This window comes from Meleagris gallopavo, chromosome 4 (genome assembly GCF_000146605.3).
Source record: "Meleagris gallopavo isolate NT-WF06-2002-E0010 breed Aviagen turkey brand Nicholas breeding stock chromosome 4, Turkey_5.1, whole genome shotgun sequence".
NCBI lineage: Eukaryota > Metazoa > Chordata > Aves > Galliformes > Phasianidae > Meleagris > Meleagris gallopavo.
This window is the reverse complement of record NC_015014.2, coordinates 1794415-1800414: the sequence shown is the minus strand read 5'-3', so window position 1 is coordinate 1800414 and position 6000 is coordinate 1794415.

The window sequence follows — 6000 nt, the reverse complement described above, 5'->3', positions numbered from 1 at the left end:
AGAGAAGTAAAAGGGAAGGTTTATGCAAAAAGATAGAGTACTGTAGTAGAGCTAAAGAAATAGAAGAGGGGGATACTGACCCCGCTGTTAAAAGTGAGAGAAGGGAAATTACTATGACTTAATGAATGAACTGAGAGGACTAAAAAAACTGTCCCAAGGATAGTGGACTAACTACACTGTGCTCCAAACTGGAAAATCTTGATCCAGGTCACAAAGAGTGCAAGTATGGGAAATGTTCCTTTCCACTCAAAGTTTTGTCTGATACATATCTTAGATACAGATAAAGTTGGAGACATTTCAGATCCATTGGACTTTCTTTTATGGGAATTATTTTTTGAAACTGTTTGACTAAGCTGCTTTATATTCATTGGCCAGATTCTCCAAATGCCCCTTTGCTGCATAACATGCACTGTCAAAAATCTCTGTAACTTCCTAAGTCAGTCAAGAAGACATGAATCTGTCCTGACAGCCTCTGATGGTCAGGTCTTATATTTCACTGAATATCTGAATTCTCCTTTGCTGGAGTACACTGCTAACAGTTTAGAAGAAAAAGTTCAGTACTGGCCATCTTCTTGCAAGTTAAGTTTTCAAGGTATCCAGTTTCAATTAAAGATAGTAGAAAATAAAGATATTAGATTGGGATCATTGCTCATTCCATTCAGATTTTGACATTTGTAATTGTAATAAAGCTGTTATCACCTAAAACAGATGTAGTTAGTGAGCAGGTATATCTGGAACCTGAGACTTTACCTGACAGAAAAATACAAAAAAAAAAGCATTGAGGAAAATTTCTTTATATTTTAAAAACATACTAAAAAAAATTTCTCCTGCTTTGTTTTGATCTAAACAAATACATTAACTTCAGTTGAAAAACATTTTTTGTCAACATAAAATTCAACAAAATTTTTGTAATGACAATAAGAAAAAAATAATTATCTCCTACTATTTCAAAGTCTACAGTGATATACAAAATTAAAGCCATGAGGCAACAAAGAAACTTCAATACCTGTAATATTTGTCCTAATGTTTCATTTACTAGTGTTGTAAATAAATTACGTATTTGTAATACAAAAAGGGAACAGACTTTTTAGCAGTCTGTTGTGATATGACAACTGGAAATGGTTTCAAACTAAAAGAGGGAAGATTTAGACTGTATATCAGGAAGAAGTTTTTTTTTGTTTGTTTGTTTGTTTTTTTACAGTAGGAGTAGTATGGCACAGGTTGCCCAGAGGTGGTGGATGCCCCATCCCTGGAGACACTCAGGGTCAGGCTGGACAGAGCTCTGAGCACCTGATGGAGCTGTAGGTGTTCCTATTCAATGCAGAGGAGTTGGACCAGATGGTCTTTACAAGTCCCTTCCAACTCAAATGATTTTAAATCTATGATTCCATGATCAACGTGAAACAAATATGAGAGAGAAATGTGAATCTCTTTTTTTGTACGCACTTTCTGAAATCCTTAGTATGAGCAACTCATCCTGCAGCAACAACAACAACCAAACAAAAAACCCCAAAACACAAAAAGCTAATAATAATAATAAAATCAACCAAACAACTCTTTCCCTGAAAGCCCCAATTCCCAGTGACAGAATTATCTTTCCACAAAGATACCAGACTACATCCTTTAAAGAATAAATTCACTGAAAGATGTAGGTTGTGAAAAGTAGTTCAGTAGGCCATATTATTTTTATATATGTCCTCAAATGAAATTGTTGTGTAATTTAATTTCTATTAGGTTCAGTGAAAATTGTGCTAAGAACCTGACTGTGACTAGAACGAAGCCTATTATTAATCATGTGTAACTGGAAACAAGAGAATATAAGAAAAGAGGACACTGGAAGATATATTGTAATGAGTCTCCCAGAAATTTTGCAGTTCCCAAACATTCCCACCCACTATTATCTTGTATTCAATGCTTCTGTCTCCACAGAAGATGTAGCACAATGAAGCATCCGGGTGCTTCTCAGCTGCTTCAGGCACAGGTGAGAGAAAAAAAAAAAAAAGGTGTTCTGCTTTACTACTGTAGGCAGATATGGGTAGGGAGGCAGGGAAAAAAAGGAAGATAACAAATGTCTTTTAAAAAACTGAAGATAGGAAGGAAATAAATGTCAACATCTTCGACTGTTTAATGTGGAGCTTGCACTTTAAGTCTTGAAACATCAAGATTTTTTTCTTTTCATTACATAATTATATCTCAAACATTGTTATGATTTTTAGTTGCTGATAAACTTTGCAGGATGATAAAGAATTTATGTAAGGAAAGAGGTATGGGCGTTTTTTTTTTTGGTGGATTCGTGTTCTTCTGTGTTTTTTTCTAAGCAAATGTGAGAGAATTTTGGCACAGCTTCAGATTTGTTCCTCACTTTCACTTGCTTCCAAATCAGGTTGTTGGGGTGACCGTGTATTTAATAAATTAAGTGATGTATTCACATACCTACTGCTCACATATTGAAATCTTTAAAAGCATATCTTCTAGAAGTGGACAATAACAAGTCTAGGGTACATTTATGCACATGCTGATTACTAAAGCCAGACCTACTTCTCAAGTGAAAAGTGATAGTGAAAATATCTTTTGAAAGACAAAGGCAAGGATTAGAAGGCATCTAATAAATAACTTTGGATTGCAGAGCAAAGAGGTTTGAGTAAACAAAAACATCTGAGCATGTACCAAAGAAAAACCTTTTGCATAAGTTTGCTCTGAAAAAAGATGATCAGAGACAGGAGAGACATGGCCTATGTTGGCCAGTGGCAGGGGAAACATCCCTTCTGTTCAAGACCATGTCCTCTTTTTATCATTTTTTGGATTATTTCACTCCCAATTCAGCCAAATTTCCCTCTGCCAAGTATCAAATTTCTTTAAGGATGGCCTGCCTGAGAAGTCAATACCATTTTCTATCCTTGTATCCATGAAGTTGGTAGTGGGTGTTTATTTTTTATAAAACCTTAAATATTAATAAATCAAATTCTAAAAAAAAAAAAGGAAAAGGCAATTTCATATTTCCTTGCAAGTTTTATTTTTCCCTTATCTTCACCACACTATTGCACTTCAACAAGCTATTTTTGTACAACTCTTTGTTTGTCATGGAGTTTCTTAACACGGATTTTCTCAGGAGAAAGGAGACCTTAATTTTGTTGATTTTTTTGGGGGGGTGTGTTGACCTCCCTTTGATTCTAAATACAAGCAGATTTCACTGTGCTAAGTTCCGCAGTCTTTCCTACTACATTCTGAAGCTTTAAGGCAAATAGAATGACTGAGTAAAGCCACAAGTACCCTTTGGAGGATTTTAGGATGCCATGCTAATGGGAAGGAGGTGAGCAGAAAGCAAAGAGAAGAAGAGACATCACCTTAGTGCCAGAGACACAAAAGACAAGTGCCCTGAGAGAATCATTCTGTTGTAGAGAACAGAAGCGGCTCAACCTGCAGGCATAGTGCTCTCTTGTTCCAAAGACTTCTGCAGCATGTAAAGCTGATGCAGCAAGTTTCCAGTGTAGTTAAAAACTGTTCCTGCTTACTTAGCTAGCTCTGGCCCACATACAGTTTCAAGCTGCACCTTTGGTAATATCTTGTTATTAAAAAATCCTGCCAAATAAACAGGTAAAACTGTTATTGAAAATAGTTATCTAGGTTGATCCCGAGTGTCATGGAATAAACTGAAATTAGGTGCTGTTGTTTAGCTGGAGACTCAGAGTGGAACAGTAACATTGACGATATTCTGCCCGACCCAAAAACCCATCATTTTGGGGTTTGTTAGATTTGCTTCTCCATGCCCTTACATGGAACTGCAGAAGTGAGATCTGACACTACGCTCCTACGGTGTCCACCTTTACTTTGTACAAGTTTCATTTTTCCCCCTTTATGGAAATAATCCCTCATAAAACAACAGCGAACTGCTGCCAGCTCAGTGCGGTAACGTACACAGCAGCAACCCATCAAATACTCATATCAAAGGGTGTAGTGAAAACAAGTGAGTAATTGGACTAGCCTGAATAGAAGGAATCTAGCAAATTTTGAAATGCCATTTCAATTTGCTGTAGCTCTATGTCACACTCACCAGCGTTCCTCTGCAATTGGATTTTATTCAGTGTAATTGCTAGGGTGCACGCAGACTTACTAGTGAGGTAAGCATTTGTGACAACGTTAGAGTATGCGATAATGGTAATTATCATCTACATCAGCTGTAGTTATTTAGAGATGTGAGCATAAATAAAAATCAGAATTGGTGTGTTTTTTTTTTAATTTTATCAAGGACACCTTCTAATTTTTGTTTTCCATAGCTTAAGAATATACTTTAACTATTATTTGATGGTATGATAGCCTTGCTAAAGATAAGTTAGAAGAACCTGTAATATTGAAATTAAAACCTACTGACTTCATCCCATAGCTAGTGGTTGTAAACAGAAATCATACGCATACACAGGCTTGTTAGAGGTTGTTCCTGAATTTAGCAGCAGTGTCTGTTGAACAAATGAGTGAAGTATGTTCCTTCTGTTATCTCTTGTTGATCTCCTTGTATTGTCTTACTAAAGGGCATTTTAATGATCTTATCTGCAGTACGCTAAATTCCTGAATCTGTTGCTGAAAAACAAAGAGCAAAGCAATGCAGAAAAGAAAGGATGTAAGAGAAAAGCACAGGACCATAAGAACAGAAGAAAAAAAAGGAGAAAGTCTACAATAACAACCTGGAGACAAGAATAATAAGCAAATCTAATTTCAGAAATCTTCCAGTGAGGAGCACATGAGGCTGATGTACATAGTTTAGACAAATTATCTGAAAGTTAGGAGTTGTTCAGTATGTGATGTAACCATTAGGTAAATTGCTTAGATGTTCAGTGTGAACTGCATTCTCCTGGGTGCTTGAGTAGCATACTGGAAAGTGGCACACCTCTGCAGTTCAAACCCACTTTTAATGTTCATTTTCCAGTGGAAAATGAAAATTTTCCAAATGAAAATTTCCATGAAAAAGGTTAGGGATTGGGGTGACAGTAAAAACATCAGGTCCTGAAGGGCTCATTGCCTAGAGCAGAGCCCAGGCAGCTGCTGAGAGCTGGTCCCACTCTTTGCTATGCTCTTCTGCCCCATGGTCCTGCACAAGTCTCGTAGTCCACAGATGCAAAGGCACACATGGACAAGCCTCACCTGTGGCTGAGTTTCTTCTGTCTGCTTGGGCACAGAAGTAGATGGTCACCCTCAGCTTCATAGCCCTAATTAGCTAGTGCTGACACAGTGCTTAAAAACACCAAACACATAATATCTTGTACAAGCCAATCACTGTTTTATTCTTCCATAGTTCAGGTTTTTGCAAGTCTCAGGAAAATGAGAAAATATTCTCCCCAACTACTTTTGCAGTCACCCATAAAAATGGCAGCCAAAAGACATTTAGGTACCCCTAATATCTTTGTCATGGCAGCCAGATAAGTTGTATCCTGTAAGCTAGATCAGATTTATGTTGAACTGATTCAGACTGACTTTGTTGCTCTCCTTTCTGTAGATGTATGAAGTACAGAAAATGGCTCCTCTACTCTCTTCTCAAATTCATGTTCCCTGCAACAAGTGAGATTTTCTTAAAGGAAAAGAAAGGAACATCTGAGAAAAGATTTGTCCTCACATCTAATCAGCAAGAGTGTAAAATAAAACCAGGAATAAAACAGAAACAAGGAGGCAGAATGCTGGAAGGAATATAGCTCTCAAAGATACAAGCTCAGAATGAAATTAAAATCACAGACACTAAAAAAAGGGGACAAGACTGGAATAACAGTTGTTATGACTCTTGATAGTTATCAGAGAGGAAAAAAAGCCGCAGGAGAGGAAAAGACATATTAAAGCAAGACAGTAACAGTGTTTTAAGGAAACTAATTGGAAAACTCAAAGCAACTTTGATGCTAGTGAAAAGAAAAAGAGAGGGGTCTGAGGCACAGCATTCAGGTTTGATCTGAAAACATCTCTTTTCATGCTTGCTTCCCAAAAAGTCTATTTGGGAAGTAAATCTGTCATGTATCTATC